General features: G+C 41.4%; 1 long non-coding RNA gene across 1 annotated transcript; it reads left to right on the top strand.

Annotated features, from left to right (window-relative positions):
- The first annotated feature begins 15,732 nt into the window (after positions 1–15,732).
- LOC121061792 lies at positions 15,733–20,225 on the top strand. The gene is made up of 3 exons (XR_005815262.1): positions 15,733–16,043; positions 16,828–16,905; positions 20,138–20,225. It is a non-coding gene; the product is annotated as an uncharacterized LOC121061792 (long non-coding RNA).
- Positions 20,226–20,562: the final 337 nt, after the last annotated feature.

Raw genomic sequence — 20,562 nt, 5'->3', positions numbered from 1 at the left:
CTACATAAATAAAATCAGGGCATAGGTACAGGATACATAGTCAGTGATTATACATATCAACGGGAGCACTCAGAGCTTACTTGTTGTCTCTCATTAGAGTGTCTCAGAGATTCAGGGTGAACATTAGCTGATGAATTCACAGAGCGCTCTGTGATGTGTAGTAGTTATCCTATGTCAGCCATAGTCAGGGAGCTTAACTGGCTTTTTTGAGATCATACAGTAGTCATAAATATGAGATAAATCCTGATGCTTTAATTAGTAGGCAGCACTCTTTTTTGTACTGTGGAAAATAATGGGAGAGTATATCACAGCAGGCACTGCCTTAGGCTCTGTGCTTTACATGTCCCTCCTCTATTTCCTACCTTACAGTAGAGTTCAGGATTTTTTCTTTGAAAGATGATTTAAGTAATCTGCAGGTAATTTCTCGGAGCTATGTCTACTCCAGTTGTGATAGCTAACAATCAACATGCAACTCCACAGAAATGAAAACATTTCTCAGGTTTCAATATAAATACTATGACAAGCAGGTGAGTAAAGCCTATCCACCAGGAATTTCAGTTACAAGGCAAGTTTTTATTCCCAAAATACAAACAAGTTTGAATGTTGTAATTTATAATGTTCAGCCTGAAACAGTTTGATGTTCAGGCATTGTGCAGAAAGAGTTGAATTCTTAAAACCAAAGGCCCAGCAGAGAGACCCAGCAGGAAAACAAATTTAAGATCTTCAGTGTTGTACACAACTCCTACCTGACCACTTCAGAGCTTAATGAGTGAGATGGAAAAATGTTCTGATCCTCATCCTGAAGCTGAGAAACTAAGGCACTGGAGGTTTCCAGCTCAGATTCATGGTAGGTTAGTATTCACTCCAGCTGCCCACTGCTTTGGATCTCACCCATTTTCTGATGAGTGAACCTCTTCACTGCATACAGGGCCTAGGAGAAGTGGGCTTATTCCTGAGAGTCTCAGGCAGGATAAATCAGGCCAAACAATTTATCCTATGTTTGCTTAGGAAGCTTTGCCACCAGAGCAGCCACAGTCCGGCACCATTAAATCCTGCTGCCAGCTCATTTATCTTACATCTTCTATAATGTGTTCCTTTAAAGTGTAAAAGTCCCTTTAAAGTGTAAGATACAGGGTGCAATCATAGGATTATAGCAATCAATGTTCAATGTACTTAGAAAGCAATGAATTCCAGTTCACAGTTTGGTGTGAAAGGTCTGTCAAAGGCGTGTTCTCCTTGTCTCCTGCAGTCATCAGCAAAGGTAATCATCTTCATTAAATAGTCTTTTGCCAGTGAGTTTTGGCAGAAGAGAGTGGGGAGGTTAGATGTCTCACAATATCCTCAGCCAGTTTAATGGTAACAGACTGAATACTGAATTTCTTAAAGATACTGTGTAAAGGTCATATAAAAAACATACATCCTGTGCACTTTTAAAAATGCCTGTTGAATACAGATTACAATATGCAAAATGGTTGAAATACTCAAGGGACAAATCTTGTTGTCATGGGTACTCAAAAATGTACTGAGTGTAAAACACAGCTAGGTCTCTGGGCCAACCTCAGCTGACGTTTGAATTTTGGTTTTATTAATGTGGTTTGTCATATGAACACCATTTGATTGCATTTAATGAATGTCTCTTTTTTTTAGTAAGAAATTGTATGTATTTATGTCACTACAGGTTAATCAGCCAAGGTCAACTATTTGGGTTAGCCAGACAATCTTCCCAACCAGCCGAGGGGATGGGGGATTTCCAGAGGTAAAGTTATTTATGTTATTAATCTCACCTAATGGTTAACTAAGATGAAAGTTTTCTGAAGAAAACAGAACAAAACAAAAACAAGCCACGAAACACTGAAAGTTCAATGGATTTTATTTTATGACTGTTTCAAGAGAGTAGCCAGCTCTCATGATTTCATCACGAGTCTCATGGTATTCTGTTTTTCTTGAAGCCTTGGCTGCGTGAGCCAAGCAGTTAAGTGAGGATTTCAGCTTTCATTTTAAAATTATGTTTTTAGCCTTCAGGCTTGCAGAAAACATGGACTCTTGCTGGCTACATACCAGAAAGAAAACATGCTAATTTTCAGGAGCTCAAATTTCTTAAGACTGTCTCATGATTTTTCAAGCTTGACATCTGGGTTTTGAATGCTTGATTTTGGCAGTATTCACTTACCAATACAGAGGAAAAAGTCAATGATAATGCAGGGGGAGGGAAGGGGAGATTGTTGTTGTTTTTCTTTTATGCAGTTTTGTGCTTTGGCTTAAGTAACAAGCGTACAGAACATTTTTATTTTGAGTTTGACAAAGAGATAAGTACCCCAACATAAATGCAGAAGATATGGATTATCAGACAAGATTGATAAGATTTTTGTTACCATTGCTGGTTTCATAAATCCCAAATTGGGTATGAAATTTGAATAGGAAAATAGAACTGTTGGCTCGGAACTACAGAATGTACATGTTTTATTCGCATATTCTCATTCATTGATGACTCAAAGTCTGGCAAAAAAATGGCAGGTAAGCAAATGAGAGAGAACATGGAAAACTGTTTTGATTAAATTTCAATTACTATCTAGACTTCAGCTCCGTGTTAACAAAATTCTGCTATTCCATCTGGGTAATGCTGTATTTTGCATAGTTTTTCCTTGTAAAGGAAGTTCTAAAATTCATAACTGAGCTGATTCGTTTGAATTTGAATTATTTAAATTAACATATATGGCTGTACTGGCACTCCTAACATTCAAAGTATTTTAAAAGTTCATCTGAATAAGTTGATAGCAATGCCAGATTAAGATAACTGTGCTGCATAAGGTCATATTTATATTAAATAAATTTACTAATTTTATTAAACAGCTGTATGTTAACTGGACTATTTTAATTGAAATTTTAAGTTAGCAGCTTTTAGTGAGTTTTCATTCATCATTATTCAAAGTTGTTCCTAAATCACAGGAAAAAAAGCTGTGAATTATGTGCAGCATATTTGGTATCAAAGCTGCATTATATTGGGTTTTTGAAAAGACATGTTTTTATATTGTACATATCTTAAAAAAATCATCAAAAGGCATAGTTGTTTCTGAAGTAGTCAAAAATATTATGCTTTTTTAAATGCTTTTAAAAATGCTTTTTTAAATGCTCCTGCTTTTTAAATAACGTGCATTTATTCTAGCTTTTATGTAATTCTTCAGAACATATTTGGCATATGTTTAGAAGGAGCAGAATTTAGAACTAGCTCCAAACTTCACAATTAAGTTTCACCATCAACTTAAATATTGGCTGCACAAAATCCAGTTTCCAGCAGAGTATCAGCCTTAACACAAACTCAATGTCTTTGGAATCTAATTATTTTTCATGAGGCTTATAAAATTAATAAGGTATAATTGTGGGAGAAAACTGCGGAAACTGCTCAGTCCTTCTTCAGCTCAACATTTTGTATACTCACTTTTAATCCTAAATAAGGTGAACTACTGAAAGACTAAACTAAAATCAATAAATTTTCTGAAAATCTTAATTTCAGATAAAGTTTTTTTTTTTCTTTGTTTTTTTTTTTTTTTTTTTACCCTCATGCAACCAACAAATATAAAAGGATAAAGACAACTTACTTCCAGACCTTAGAAGGGTCATATGGGACTTTTATCTTATGATTGTATGGCAGAATTTCAGGACTAAGATTGTTTTCACAGCTGAAAAGGAACTGCCCAACACAATACTTTTGGAAATTTGCCCAGACCTTTGGTCTGTGTGGTGTGCCTGTTTGCATGTGCAAGTTTCTAGTTTTCTCCTCATATCCTGTAATGATACACAAGTAGCAAATTTAGTCAACAAAAAAGCAAAAATATCACAAGGATGGAATTTTCTGGAGTCCTGTGAGAGAACATGTTTGTACAGTAACTAAAATTTAAACATTACTTTCTCATTCTGAAATGATGTCTCTTGCAAAACCCCCAGTTTGGCTCTAGCAAAGGCAAGGTATGTTTCCAACACTTCTATAGCCAACTTGGAGAGTCCTGAGTGTGTGCTGACTGAAATCTGCCCAGTTTCTCAGTTTCTGGTGCCCCTACAGGAGAGGGCACTGTTTGCCCCTAGGAAAGGATTTTAGACTGAAAACAGCTCCTGACTGTATGCAGTGCAGAACCATGGAGGCAGGTGCGTTCCTGAAAGCAGAATTGTGATAAATACAGTGGGAAAGCTTCATTCTTAGTGCAAAGTGGGTGGCTTCGTTCTTAGTGCAAGTAAATGTAGCAAATATGGACGTTCCAGTGAAAATCATGGATCTGAAGAGCCAGGAAAGGAGAAGACCCTGGAAATTTCTCTTTCTTGGTAGTTGTGAGACTGGTGTTTGTTCAGTTTTTAATTCAGAAATTCAGAATCCTTCTGTCAGAAAAATTGAACTTGGAGAAGATAACTTCAATTTCTTTAAAAAAGTTTCAGAAAAAGTGATCTTATTTGATGAGCTTGTCCTTAGCAATAAAATCAATAAAACACCTTTACAATTACAATCTCTTAAACACACACACACACACACACACACACGAGGAATTTTCAATAACTTACAGTGCATTACTAGCTAAACACATTCTTTTAGTTTAAGATCCTATGGTGACATATCAGCAGAAAAGTATTTTAAGCATGTTCATAGTCTTTAGGCCTCCCATTGAGGCTTAAACTGAAACGTATTTAAGGGCTCTGCTGAATAGGCATAGTCTTCAACTAGTGAATGATTAAGTATGGTGAACAAAACCATCTCTGACGTAGATGGCTATCATGGCAAACCATTTCCTTACTTTCTGAGAGACCACGGTGATGCACTACATAGCCTTTGAAGCGCCAGTAGGAATAAGTGCTCTTTTCCGTGAAGTACTGTAGGAAAGTTTCTTATTAATGTACGCTAGAGGCTAAAGATGTAAGTTGTTCAAAAGATCAGTGGTCTAAACTGCAAAAAGTTCTCACAATAATGAGATGATCTTTCCTAACTCAGACACACTTTTATGTTGGAGTCCAGTTGGAGCCACAAAATGAAGCTTGGGGTTTAAGAGCAAGTGAGCAAAGTAGATGTAGATGTAGTACATGTTGGTAGATAGACAGAACCATGAACATTAATGTTTTTCTTACCCATGCCAGTTCTGAGTTATGTTTTCAAAGGGGCTCGGTGCCATCTGTTGGTCTGTGGCCATGAGCTTTGCATTCACGATACTGAGACACTGTCTGGATTCTATGCTGCATGCATGCAAAACAGGTAATCGCTCGTTGTTGGCCATATCTGTATGCCAGAACTACTGCACAGGCAACATCTTCTGGGCAGTCTCAGCTATTTCAAAGAGCACAACAATTCCTTGGTTTGTTGAGTGCAAGAAAAATCATGTTGAATAGTGTAGGGATGTACAATTGACAGTGAGCTGTGGAAAGAGTTGTCACTCTATAGTTTCTTCCCCTGTAACCTTGATGGGTCTCCCCATCTGCAACAAGTGGCCAAAGTCCCTAGTGGAGAACTGTTGTTGACCCAACTTTTTTACGCTTTTGCTGCCAGGGCACACTTGTTCAGCACCACGTAGAGGCTTTTCCTCAGATGCTGGCATTAGAACAATCTTTCCCACTCTTTGCCATTAGTATTTACTGTTGATTATGCTGTGTTTAGTAGATGTTTACTTCTGAACTAAAGCTAGGGGATGATGGAAATGTTAGGACATGAGCAGGGAGGACCCACGAGGCTCACTTCAGAGAAGCCCTGCTAATGCTCTTTTTCCTCTTCACAGGAATGTCTTCCCATCTCGAAGGAAGTAAACCGCAAGAAGAAAAATGAGGTGGAAGGAGCGTTCCGGGCTCCTGTAAATGGCTATGGACACCATTTCACTAAAATCAATTACCTCTACTCTTTTTAATCATGATTTTTCCATTTGTATTACATATGGTGTATGGGTTTGATGAGGTCATGGTGTCATATATCGGGAATTGTTTCTGTGTAAATCATCAAGTGTAAGAAGAAACTATGGGACTCTGAGCCTTGCTTTAGAGAATAACAGTGGACAAATGTGTACCATAAAACTAGGTTTTAACATTCTGACTCAAGCGAAAGCTCTCAGAATTTCTCACTGTGAATCCATGTTTACAAACATTACAGGTGGGCCCTCAGGCCTGGTTCTACCACAGCAATGTCTTCCACTACTCAAACTCCATTGCTCACATGCAACCGGTAAACTGCTCTCTCCATTTCCACCATCCCTAACTGCTTTTTGCAGAGGCTGAGAGTCCCCCTTTTTTTCATTTAGATGTAACAAGCCTAGTAGTTTATTTTCATCGATTGTCTGTATATCTCTATATTTTATCCATGTACTCTTTTGATGTATAGAAGTAGTATGAAACTCATGGTTTCCTTGTGGTAAGTGATTGTGATGCTGCCACGGGATTTGAGACACTGATGAATGGTGCTATTTTGGACTTTAAATATGCTCCTTGGCAAGGTAGCTCTGATGGAGTTATTTTTTATTTCCATGTTCTGAGAAGGTGTTGGTACTTTGTTTTTCTGAATGTTGTTCTTTAGACTGGACTGACTTGTTTACTTGTGTCTTCAGTGTGGCTTTCTTATTCAGTGCCGTAGGTGAGTAACTACTTATAGTGTACAAGTGAGAAACTGATTCCCTATCAGGGTCCACTCACAAACATGCAGTTATAGTGGGAGCAATCACAAAACTGTAATTTACATAAAATCTCCTTTCTGACTCCTATCCACCTAAATGGGAGAAAGACAAGCAATAATTTTTAACCAACCTCTCAAAATGTTTTGAGTTTTGTTATTTTCTAATGCCTTTTTGAAAGAGGGACAAGTTTTAATGTCCTCTTCAAATCAATAATATAGGGGATATTATAAGAAACATACAGCAAATTCCTGAGAGGTGAAGTCCTAAAGGGGAAAGAGTACATTCCCACAGTACTGTCAACATGTGGATTTTACATTTTTGTTCTTGCTCCCAGAATACTATCAATACAAAACAATACAAAACACAAAACTAAACAGTATCATCTATTCATGGGATGTTGTTGTGTTAGACACAGTCTGAAAGCCCACCTTAATTTTTTATATAATTCTGTCTTTTAGCTCTTCCTTTCACAGGGCAGGCCTTGTTCTGAACTGTTTTAGCTTCTGACTGTTAAATACCAATGCATGCACTGCACTTCCTAGATTTCTTTCCTTTTCCCTCCTTCAGTATCTCTTTTATTGTACATTTTATTTTCCAATAGATTAGATATGTCTACTGTGCTGTATATAGAGCAACAAATAATATTCAGCAGTTGTGGCATTTATGTATAGTTGCAGTTGTGTACTGCTGAAAACGCAGGCTTTTGTAACAATGTGATCTTTAATAATGCACTACCAGTACCCAATGTATTTTAGCTATTTTAGTAGGATTTGTTCAATAAATATGCAATCTGTAAGGGTAGCCATGATGTCTCTGCTTCTTTTTTTTTTTTTTTTTTTCTAATGGGAGGGCTCCTTTAGTTGTTTGCACCTGCTCTTATGTGACTTCTGAGTTTATTTTTTCAGGAATATCTGATGATGTAAAAGATGATTCCTTTTGTTGCCTGCTAAACAATAACCACTAAGATAACCTAAATACCAGACGTGGGGCTGGGAAGTGATAGCTTCTGGACAATTGCAGTCATGTACCTCTCTTTTAAGACTGCTGAGTGGCTGGGTCAGATGTGATACTTTATGCCATTTTTAGTAATCCCAGGAAGAAGCTGTGGGATTATGTGCATGGCAAATACAGCACATCTCATTTTCCATCTCTGATAGCTCAAATGAAAAGATAATTTTTCTAGTGTGTGTAATTTAATTTAAAAGAATGCTGGTATACTCCTCCCTTTTAAAAACAATTTTATTGGGGGAAAAAGTAATATCTGCATTATTGTAGGTTTAAAATAAGTATTGGTTCCATTTTAGCATAGAACACAGAGTAGCATTTTTTAAAAAACACAGGCAGTGATCTACCAATTAATACCAGATGTAGGTCTGCCCCTAAAGTTTTGCGGTCACGAGAGCAAATGAGTGCAATTCCATATGCCGTGATTGTTTATTCCACTGAGTGAATTTACACAGGCACTGAGTTTGGTTTGATGACATTGGTTGTATCATAGAATCTGACAGTCTTCACATGGCACCGCCACTTTCTGACCTAAATGACCACCCTTCTCATTGCTGTGTAGGAAACACAACAGATAGCAGCTTTATCTTACCCATCTGCAGTATATGCATATAGATGTAAACATTATATATATACATGTATATGCATAGGTAAATGGTGAGAAACAGTTAACAGAATTAAAACAACCCCTAACTGAACCATTTCTGAAAGAGATATGAAAGGTGATTAAAAAGCCTTAAAAGCCCAATCGTATTGTTAGTAATATCTAAATTTGCTTCACAAGAAAAGCTTTTAAATCTGACAAATCTAAAGGATTGCACACTTATTTAGAACTTTCAGCTTCTGGAATAATGATGACCCTTGGCACTGTTTTTTAATCTTCACAGCAGCATGCTGCATTTTAATTAAGACAGAAGGATCTCCGGGTTAAGGTCTTTGGTCAAACTACAACAGAACTGAAAACCACTCACTGAATACCGCAACTAACAGATCTTTTGTTAATCATAAACATGGAAGACCCCTAAGGTGTACAGAGACTTTTCTTATGCTGATGTTCTAGAGACTGAGATTTGTCAAAGATGATTTCATATACATTATGATTAATACAGGCTTCCTAAATAAGCAAAGGTGACCTACAGTTCTGCATCAACAAAATGCAGGCTGTAGCATCACCTTCAGAAAGCTTTTTTAAATGAAATGTGTGACCATGCAAACAAACAAACAAAAACACAATAGTACAGTCATTTTAAGGAATGCCTCAGAATTTCATACATATCTTTCTTGTAATGCTCCATGAATCATAATTATTAGACACAGCTGTGAAGAAATGATCCAGTTTGACACTCTGAGACACTAACTACGTGCACCACATTTGCTCATCTGTTGTACATATGGGACAAAACTGGCTCTGGACACAAAATTATCCTCAAGTCCTAGACAGACTTTTTGCGCTGGGGCACACATGGCAAGGTCCTGTGCTGTGGAGCTGCTGCTGGCAGCTGTACACGCACCCTCGCTGCATCCCTCCCTGGTCCTGCAGCACTTCTTGGCCTTGACCCTGCTCCCCTCCCAGCATCTCCCCAGTGCTCAGTGGCTTCAGATTCGGAGCTGGGCCTGCAGGTTGGCAGGACTAACACAGACAGCAGAAAGTCTCAGCCTGGGAAGGCCCCTGCATGCAGGGCAAGTGCTGAGGTGGGTCTGGGCACATAAGAGGGGCAGGGATGAGCCACGGGCTTCAGACCCCTAAGGTGAGGCTTGGGGTTGGGAAACAGGGGGAGAAGGGGGACTGAGTCACCCTCTAGCCCAGCAGGGGCCCGATGCTGTGGGCATCTGTCCTGGGCCATGCTCTGGCACCGTGCCTGGGACGGTGGTGGTGTCCTGGCAGCCTCTGCAAATGGAAGCCCCAAGGGGGCGTCCCCCATCACCGACTAAATTCTGGTGGTCTGAGGGCTTGGCGGTTTAGTGGAGAATGGAGATCTCCACCTGCCTCACAAACACCTGTTCTGGCCACCTCCCCCTGCCCCGCATCCCAAAATGCCACCAACCTCCCTTGGTCAGTGGATCAGCCAAGCTTTGCTACACCAAGAGTAGAGGCAAAGAGGCTACATTGTTCTTATCCTTGTGAAGCAACCCTTAACTTTACTTGTGCCACTAAGAGAGCTTGAGCTGCTTCTGAGAAGAAGCAGTGTTAAAGCAGGTCCAGAGAGGAGGTGGTAGGGCAAGGGTGGCAAATGGAAGAGATCAGTGTTCCTGAAGGCTGTCAGGTAGGCTTCCTGGAGCTGGAAAATTGATTAGAACTATTGGAAAGAAAACAGCTGTGAATGCATTTCACAGCTAGTCGATGCAGTACAGCACGGAAAGCCACCTTTTTGATCCCTTTATTAAACAGTTATCTGTGCAACAGAAAGGATAGTGAGAGTACTTTTAAAGCATTATGGTCAAGTAGGCCGATTCGGGAAGACTTGGTTCTAAAGCTCAAAAGTAGTAATCACATATAATGGAAGATCAAAGGCAAATCAATCCTCATCACTCAGCAAATCAAGCAACAAAACAAAACAAACAAGTATACAAACAAACAAAACAAAACAAAACAAAAAAACAACCAACCAAAAAATACCTACCCAAACATGTAATCTGAAAAATAGGAATGACAAAGGCTACCTGTTTTTCACAAAGCACTTTAAACTATGAAAATAAAATCACTAATTAGGAGCTAGCTATTGTTAGCAGCGAGTATCACATTTTAAATGAAAAGTAGGGCAGAACTGCATGTATTATGAGTTAAATTCCAGTACTAAAAAAAATGTGTTTTCAATTACCAAATAAAGAAAATATTAGACCTTACACCTTGGAGTTTATACCAACCATGTCAACATGAGGAGGTCAGTTAAAAAAAAAAACAAAAAAAAACACCCCTCCCTCCTCCCGATTTATATATGTAATATTATTCAGTGGAAGTTAGCTAAGTTCTGTCCACACAGATACAAAATCCGTGCAAAAGAAGAATAACACATTTAAATTAGTATTGCTTTAATATCAGACTCCGATTAAATAGATGAGTTTGTTCACAAAATCTTCCAATATAAAGCTGTTCCACCATATAACAAAATAACAAAAAAAAATCAATATTCCAGATAAGAGGTTCAAATTCAAAAAGCAAATGTAAATAGAAAGAAAATGAGCCCAGATCTGTCTCAACAGCATCATGTTACTGAGGAAAGAAAAAAAAAAGCAAACATGGTGGTGGAATAACCTGGAGTATAGCCAGCAAGCCAAGTGAGGTAATAGTTTAGCGCTACTCAGCATTGGCAAGGCTACAGCTGGAGTAAGACATCCTACTTGGGCATCCCAGTTCAGAGAAGATGTGCTCCCAGTGGCAAGAGTCCAGGAGAAAGCAGCACGTGCGATGCAGATGACTGCGGAGAACATGTGTGGTGAGGAGTGACGGGAAGAAACAGGCCCATTCAGCCCAAAGTGAAGATAACATACGACTCTTTGTAGGGGTAGAGCAAGGCAGATTAGACTTCAGCATCATAAAAAGGGTGTAGGTGATACCCAGAAATGTGGAAAAGCCTTTCTGAGGTGGAAGGGTAGGGATGTGCTGGAGGGGGCTGCTAAGGGAGGGGCTGTGGGATGCTCTGAGGACTTTCAGAGCAGCCAGCAAATATCTCTGATGGTTCATGCTGCCAGTTACTCCAAACCAGATGACCCTATCGTGAAGGAATGAGACACTAGAATCAGGAATTTCTGCCTTTTTATGGCTTCCTAAAAACTTTCCTGGCTAACACAGCATGACCCCGTACATATCTGAGACCATCCACGCTAGACTTGCATTCCCCATGCACCTTTCACTCTTGCTGGAGGCTGAGCCCGAGGGGACTGTGAGAGCCAAGTGCTAAAGCACCAGAGCCCTCCTTGCAGTCCCACATGTCCCTCTTTTCTGAGACTTATTTGTGGTGAAATACAAGAGAAACTTTGCTGTGACAGCCATGACAGTGTATGTAACTTACACTCCAGCTGAGAGAAAGGAAAGACCAGGAGGAAATGAGAAATGCAGACAGGGTGTAGTAAATGGTTAAGGGGAGACAGGAAATTCAGAATTTGTGGCTGTCTGAGAAGGAGCTCAGGAGACACAAGGTGAGCAGAGACAAAACATGACAGTGTTTTGTCTCCAAAACTCCAACATAGATACTTTCCTTTCTAGACACAGAAAGGCACCAGCAGTCAGAGCCTGTGTCTTTCACCCCCGGCTAAGGCAGGGGGCACGGTGAAACAGCAGAGGCATGCTGTGGGTTGCATCCTGCTGAAGAAAGGGTCCAACAGCTGGATACCCAAATACTGCCTACCCGTGCTGTAGAATAAATAAGAAAATGCAGCCTGCATTTATAGTTTGTCTGCGATATAAACATAACCTAAAATCCTCAGGTGACCTACTAGCACACTGACAATCCCTGCTGCCTACACAGATGCATCTGAACAGTTTTTGTCAGAGTGTCGAGCGCTTCGAGCGACCATCTGTCTGTCAGGGGATGACCACAGCTCGAAGCACTGTGTAGGCTGGTGTGAATTGTCTCAGGATGCAGTGTAAGTGCAAAATCAGGGCTGCTTAACAAAACCAGAAGGACGCTCACACTCCTCACGCATTCATTTCTACCTTCTTCTTTCTGATGTTGCCTGAGCATGCTAGTTACGCTAACTTGAACCTATTTGTCAGCTTGTACCATAAATTACTTTTCAGAGCAATCTAACTCTATTCCTGCTCTTGAGGCTCCTATCTGGTGTTTTAACTTGTGTGTTTAAAGACTTCACCCTCTATATCACTTGGTGTATGCTGCATTTCAAAGCTCTCAATTCCTTGTGACTCATCTAATATTTTCCAGCTGCTGATTCCAGAGGAAGAGATGTGACCCAACAGCTGATGTTTTATACAAAGAAACAGTATCCTGTTTGCACAGCACTGTTTCAGATTCGTATTGCACGTGTCCAAAGTTAAACCCATGAATCAGTCCAGACTTGCTAATTGTATTGTTGGGCAACTTGCTTTATGCAATTTAGAACAGATCCTGAAAGCCTGAAGAAAGCACAGCAGTAGGGACTGCTTTCAAGACACATCCCCAGGTTGAAAGTACTGACCGGCATTCTCATGCATTTTGTAATGTATTTTCACGTGTTTTTTAAGCAGTTTCGAGTCTTTGTGCAGCTCAACAGATTTCTGTTAACAAATATGTGAACCTAGAAAGCACTCTGTGCCATTTTTCCTTTCAACACCTCATCATCCCAAAATTTGCATTTCTTATCTGGAAATATCAAGGTGTTTTAAATTCCTATGAAAATTTTCTGTACCTGGTCACTTAAGACTTACCACTGACCACCTAGTTTCTACAGTGAGACTACTGGACAGAAAGCTACAGAGGCTGCTAGGTTTAGGGCTATGCAGGTTTACTGCTACATCTCAATTTACTTTCCCACTGCTTATGCAATCAGCCTCATCGGTGACTGTACTGACAGCTGCACAGTTGTTGCTCGAGTTAAGCATGTTAGCAGGCTGCCAAGGCAGCCTCATCTCTGGAGGTTTCGTTTCCCTGTGAGTCATTGTGGCTTGGTCACTTTTTCCTCACTACCATTTGCTCGGAGGTAGGTTTCTGCCCATTAGTTACTAGCTCAATTGTAGAGCCCTGTCTGGTGATGTTCCCGGGGAGGCTCTGGAGCCGTAATGTTTCCGGCACAGACTTCAGTGGGCCATTCAAAACCACCTGTAGCCTCTCAGAAATTCACAGCCCATTTGCTTTCTTTTCAAGTCCAACAAATTCTCAATGTTTCCTTGGTAGCCCATGCAAGCTGGCAGGGCTGCTCACAGGAAGGTTGTGTGAGGACAGGGCTGTGTGTGGGGCAAAAACAGCCTCAGAAAAAAAAAAAAAAAAAAAAAAAAAAAAAAGGAAGGGAAAGGAAAGGGGAAGGGAATGAAAAGGATGCCTGAACATTGCATTTGTAAATAAACAGCAGTAAGTTATCAGTAAGTTAACTGTAGCAGCAGGAAATGTCTCTGTCAGATGCTGGAAAGCTAACTGTGGCAGGAAACAGTTATGTAAAGTGCAGAATTGTTTCTATTTAAAAGTGCACTTTGATCAACAAAGTGAGAAGAGGTGCATTTTGTGCTTTTTGATCTGAAATGCAGCAGTCTGGTAAAGTTCTTTCCAGCTGGGACCCCCGAGTTGGCAGACCTGCAATTTGCTACAGCTGGTGAAGCTCACGGCATTGCCAACTCTCACACGTGAGCGGGGGCAGAACCAAAGCACTCTTTCCCCAGGTCCCATTTGCTGCTCGTCCCTTTGCTGAACGCCCTGCACATGCTGGGTCAGGAGCAGGAGGGTGAATCTGTATACCAGCAGGGAAGTGCATGGCTACCAGCAGGGAAGTGCATGGCTACATCTTGCCAAAGCCCAACACTGCTCCTCTGCACTTCTCCAGTTCCCTCCACCCAGAGGGTCACAGGCAAGCATGTTCTAGCAATGATATCCCATGTCTAGCAGCTGTGAAAGCCAAATATCTGATAAAAATGCATATTAAACCCACCTCCAGGTGTGTTTTTTCCCACATGAATATACCACTCAATGTCCTGGGGCTGGGGAGAATCTCTCTAAAGGGGAATGAAAGGGGTGGGTTCACCCCAGTCCCTGAAATAAGAGGGGTTCAGGTCTGGAGAGAGAGGAATGGCTCCTTGTGGTAGAAAAGAGAGACCTTAATCAAATCCTTTTATATGGATATTGTTATCTATCCTAACTTCCAAGAAATTAGGTGGGAAGGGAATCCAAGAACACTGTGTGCCTAAATTACATGCCAAAACACCAGGGATGTTGAAAGAGTGAGCCATCAGTTTGATCTCACACAACTGTAAATCCTGAGCTATTCAGCTGGAGTTACTAGGCTGAATAAACAAGATCAAAACTAGGCTCACAGGGCTGATCCAAGGCTTTTGGTGTACTTGTAATGCAGACAGGTCAGCTGGGTAATTGAAACTGTGTAGTTTAGCTTTCACAGCCTGGATGTTGTCACTGAATGTGTTTTACAGACTTGCAGGCTTTGAGCTGAGAGGCACAATGAAGCTTAGTGCACGTGAGCTGCCTCGGGTGGGCTCTGCCTGTTCACATGCCCTTGCCTCTCTGCCTTTCTTTGGTAGCTGAAAGGCAAACTGGAGGTTTTCTCCCCTGTCCAGAGCACTTGGTTGCCTCTGACTAGGTGCTCAAGCTCTTCCTGCCTTTTAAGTGAGACCACTGCCCTAATCCTTAACGGCTTTCCACGGTGGGTGTGCTCTGGTGACCTCTCGCCAGGCACTGCCCAGCTCTGTGTGCAGGAGAAGACACAAGTCACAGCCCAATTTGTGCTCAATCAGCCTGGGTCCTGCTCCTACTTATCCCCTAGGAAACCAAGTCAAAACCACAATCAGCTACCAGGTAATTTTTGGACAGGAAATAATTTTGAACTGGCTTAAGGATTAAGGCCCAGGGAAAGGAGTTATAACACAAATTCCCTGAAAACTCATTTTCCCCCAGCTGCTTTAATAGGCTTCACACTGCTCTAATTTGCTTGAGAGATGAAGATAACCTGAGACTGGGGCCAAGAACCAGTCTTGTTCTGCTGGGCCACCACAGAGGAATAGGAAGGACACAACTCTCTGCTTTTGCAGTAATTCCTGCCCATGTCCTGCTGCAAGGACAATATCCTTGTATTTTACTTTTATTTTACAATCCTGTCCATTGTGATTGTAAACATTAATATCACATATGTGAACAGTAGTTGAAGTTACTCACCATGATGAAAATGGGCAGCAACTTTTCTGTGGATAGGGCAAAAACATTTTGTCCAGTGGTAGATCACGTTTGTTTCTACTTCTGAAAATCATGCAGACTTTTTTTTTTTTTTTTTTTTTTCTTGCGCATTATTGTATGTGAACCCATTTCAGAAAGCCTGGGCTTCCTTATATCTTTCTGAATTATGCATGAAGCACCAAGCCTGTTCCCACGCACCCCAGACAAACACAAACACTCTCTCTGGATGATATAACAGAGTTAAATAGCTGGATATTCAATGACTGGTAGAATATCACTTTTTACTGGTGTACTTCTTTTTCTTTGGAGAATAACGTTTGCTGGTAGACTTTCAAGCCTTAAACACCAAAAAACACTAATAAATGCATCAGATAAGAAATATGCAAAAACGAGAAAACATTTGTCTGGAGACCTACAGGGATAACAAACTCTACAGGTAGAGATGTTAATTTTGGATCATGCTACCTCCATATTCCAAATTAACTCATAGGATAACAACATCCAATCGTTTATGACACCACAGTAAACACAACTACGTGTATTCGGGGTGGAGGCTACATCTGAGGCAAAATACCCGTTTAAAGTAGGTCATGTCACAGTATTTCACATGGATGATCTTTAGCAGTAATGGAAATGGGATGGTGCCCTGCACCTTGGGAAACCCCCTCTGGGGCAGCGCAGACAGCAAGCCAGCATTTGGCTGGGTTATAAATAACTAGATTTGGCCTGGCTGCTCTGTGGATTATGCAAGTTCAGTGTAGATGAGGAAAAGCGGATTAAGGGCCTCATGTTGCCTCTTTGTAAGCCAGCAGTTTGCTCTTACTACACCAACACGAGGCCAAGGAGCGGGACAGAGTGACGGCGGCTCCTCTGGTAGTGGGCAGGTGGGATCTGGGGCAGGTGGGTGAGGGAGCCTGGGCAAGCAATTCTTGGTGTGCCAGTATGTCAGAGCAACTCAGTGCCACAGTGAGCGACTCTTATCTGTGACCGAGGGAGGGGTGACTTCTGAAAACTGCTTAATGACAGTGTTTCAGAGGCATGAATTTGTGGCTAATTGGGACTGCACTATTCACCTGTGATCTGGAAGACCTCAGCTTGTACACCACCTTTCAAGTACCCCAAAGAATTACCATTTCCACACCAGGCCTGGGCCACAAACGGGTTTCCTGATTTCATTCACATTTCCTGAATGATGGGGAAGCTACTAAAAAGACAGAGAAAAAAAAGGAAGTAGTTGGGTCAGAGAAACTACTTTATCCAATGTACTCAAAACTCCTTTATCTTCTACTGTTTGCTAAAAATATCTTTTTTTCTTTTTCTTTCTTTTTTCTTTTTTTTTTTCTTTTTTTTTTTTTTTTCCTATGAAGCAAAACTTCATATGACAACGTCTTGAATCACGGCACTCGCTGGAGCATGCACCTCACGTTACCAATCTGAACAGGCACGTATGTCCACTGTCATGCTGTTTTCTTGATTTATTACTGCATTCCCTAGCCCTCTGAAGACCTAGTAGAGGAAAACACCATAGTGAGTGAGCTGCATGTCCTGGCTTGATACCCTACGCACACAGCGCTCCCTGAACATTTGCAAATACATTGTCTCTAATAAAAGCCAGAGGTTGTAAAACCAGAGATAAGGTCTCAGGGGGAGGATGATAAAGGCCACCACACAGGAGCCTCTCCCACAGCACCAGCGTGCCTGTGCCAGTTGCTGCAGGACAGACCAGAGGATGTGCCACGAGTGCATCCTCGTGTGCCCTGCTGCGCTGTCACGAGCACAGAGGGAAAGTCTGCAAGAAATGGTGGGGTGATGCGTGGTTCCTGAGTGTGGGAACCCGGACACCAGTGCTGCAGCAGAAGGACATTTGCAGAGTTTGTATGTTTGTGGTCTCTCTTGGTGATGCAAATGGGGGATTGTGCTGTTTTTGTTTCTTCTCTCATCGAGATAACTTCAAATTTGGTAACTGCAAAAGGTGTTGTAAGAGGCAGATAGGCTAAAGGCCTCCAAGGTCATAGGTCCTGTTACACCAGCAGAAAAAGTTGTTTTTGAAAACCTAGCTTTAACTTTCGGGCCAACATTTTTCCAGAAGTAAGAAGTAATAATAACAATTACTGGGTTCTGTAATGTGAAAGGTTGCAGAGTTCTCTGAGGACAAATTAAAAGTGTGCATTAAAAACAGCCCAAAGGCTGAAGCATGATTCTAAAAACTGTGGGAGACTGGTGGAGTCCACTGATTTCTTATGCAAATTAAGGCCAGTGACTGTGTCAGATCTAAAAGAAAAAGGAAGAAAAAAAAAGTACAAAAAAGTAATTAGCTACAGGTTCTGTACTGGAACCTACTTGTAGGTACTACAGATATGTAGTCCTCACCTCACTCTGCCTCCCCTGGCTTCATGGTCCCTTTTTTTGCTATAACTCATCTGTAAAACACCACCTTCACCCATGGCAGTACTGCAGGGACACGTTAGTACTAGATTGTGAGACAGTAAAAGCATGGTGATTTGATTCACATACGTATGAAAGATTCACACAGCAGTTGTCATTATTCTTTTCTACACACTATTACTGCAATGATTCATAAGACTGATTACTGATACTTTTGCTCTGTACAATTATGAAATATCTACTATAGCTATCACTACTTGCCTCAGCCCACAGGTTTTGCCTGAATTACATTCATTTATCCAAGTGGTAACATTTTTAGGATCATCAGTGGTTCTTCCTCCTCCCTGTATGTTCATCTCTGACTAACTTAAGAGAAACAACTACACATTTGTTTCGTTTGTGTTATTATTTGTTGCTCTTTGGATCTAATCTGCATGAAAACTATTCCTTGACCACCTAAGGAGCATAAGTTACTTATGGCTTCCCATGACATCTTTGCCAAAATCCTGACATACCTTTTCATATCAATAGTCACTGTTGGTAGTCAAAACTCAGAGTAATTACACTGACTAATAAATCCATGCCTTTTAGTGCCATTGCTGTTCACTTAAGGAGAGTTGCCTGCTAACAGCATAAGAGCCTGTTGCTATTGCTGGCCCTGAGGTGTGGGATTTAGCATTTAATTTTATTTTATTTCTATTAATCTTGTCCTCAAGATCATTTGGATAGTTTGGTCTTTGTGCTCAGCAGCAGCTTGCAACACAACTTTACAAGTGCTGCTCTGCGCTGAAGGGTGTTGCAGTGCAGTGGTCTGTATGTTAAACTCTGTGAGGTAAGAGAAATTTACCTTGGCCAATTAAAGAAACCAATTGGCAGAAGTTTTAAGAAAAGAAATTGAAAGTTTGTAAGTTTAGTCCAAACAAAAGGATCTACTGATACAAAAGCAAACAAATTTTTAACAGTCAGCAAAGATTCATCAAGAACAAAATCACGTCCAACCAATCTCATTTCCTTCACAGTAAGGCAAAAGGCCTGTGAATAAACAATGGAAGCCATAAATCTTGCCGTTCTTTATGCTTTCGACGTTGGCTGATGTGATCTTTTTATAAGCAAACCAGGCAAACCATGTAAGGATGAAATACTCTTGGGTGGAGACAAAACTGGATACCCATACCAGAAAGTGTTCAGCTGCCTACTGTAAAGAACACAGTGGTGGGTAAAGTCCTGCCATGGGTTTTCTGTAAATCAACATTTTCAGAACAAGGATACTGAGCTAGGAAGCAAACGTATTAAAATTTAGGCAGTGAGATAGTGATGCTGGTGAACACCATTAGCACTTAGTGTTATCTTGACAAACTGGAGAAATGTTTTTTTCAAGCAGATGACATCAAAAAGAAGATACTATGTGCAGACATTATGCAGTGACTAGACAGATACCCATTTTTTTGGAGTATTCTGCAGAAAGGGATCTGAGGGTCACAGTGGATCTGAAGCCAGCAGGAGTTAATCTGCTGCTGTTGTTAGAATAGCAAACACTGCACTGGAATATATAAACAGAGGCACAACCTACGGCGCTTGTATAGTACTCGTTCCACTCCAGTCAGCATTTGTAAAACCTCAGCCGATCCGCAGCATCCAGTTTTGGGCAAGGCACTTCCTGCAAGGTGGGGAGCTGCTGGAGGAAGTCCAAGGAGAGCAGTGAGAATAGCCAGAGGTCTACAACATGTGCCTGGTGTGGAGAGACAGGGAGAAATAAGACTGTTTAGTTTAAAGCGAGGGAAACATGACAAAACGCCTGAAGGCAGCTGCAAAGAGGCTGGAGAAAATCTTGTTTCCTGGCCCATGAGAGTCATGGCAGGAAACAAAAGGCCTAAACCTCAGCATGGGGCTTTAGGTTGAAAGTTGGGCGGTGTCTTCTGACAGCTAGGGCAGTGCTACGGGATGCCTTGGAAATTCCCAGATGGACACTCAGGAAAAGTTGCACAAATTTCTCTCAGAAGTACCATAGCTATGCAGGTAATTTGTCCTGCTGCATGCAGCTGAGCCTCCTGGAGACCTATCCAGTCTAGCACCTACCAACAACTACGTTCATTTCATGTGTAGCAAAGCAAAGAAAAAGGAACAGCAGATGAAAGATAGGTGCAATACTTGTAGATAAATTAGGGGGTGGATAAATTTTCTCAGGCCTCCGTTCCACTTTGCAGTAATTCCAGAAATACTTAAGTGTGAGACACAGAATGGCTGAACACTCAAAGACCTGAAGCTTTTGATTTTGATATATCCTGGTTGCAGCTGTACTGTCTCCTGAGATCTTCAGGTCAGCGCCAACACCACTGCACCTAACTGGCTTCAGCAGCCATGAGATGGGGATCTCCATCACCTGAGGTAAGTTCAGGACACCATCCAGAACGGGGGAATGTGGGCTGCCTGCCTTTCTTTCATGTGTGCTTTCTCATCCTTTGCTTGAGCAGCCTGGTCCTGATGGGGTCAGGCTATCAGGAGCCAACTAGCCCTGGTCAGCAAGCCCTATCGGCCATTCTTGCTCTGGGCAGAAGGAAAAATCTCACTTGATGTGAGCTGGCAAAAACCTGCTTGAGATGCTCAGTGGGGAGGGCACGTGTGTGGCCAAGTGGAGGTCTGCAGGGCTGCTCTGGAGGCGGTGGTGGTGCTCGCCTGGACTACTGATGGCAGCATCCTGGCCCCCAGGGGTGACAGGT

The sequence above is a fragment of the Cygnus olor genome, chromosome Z (genome assembly GCF_009769625.2).
Source record: "Cygnus olor isolate bCygOlo1 chromosome Z, bCygOlo1.pri.v2, whole genome shotgun sequence".
In the NCBI taxonomy this organism is placed as follows: Eukaryota; Metazoa; Chordata; class Aves; order Anseriformes; family Anatidae; genus Cygnus; species Cygnus olor.
This window is presented reverse-complemented; position numbering and strand designations above follow the sequence as displayed.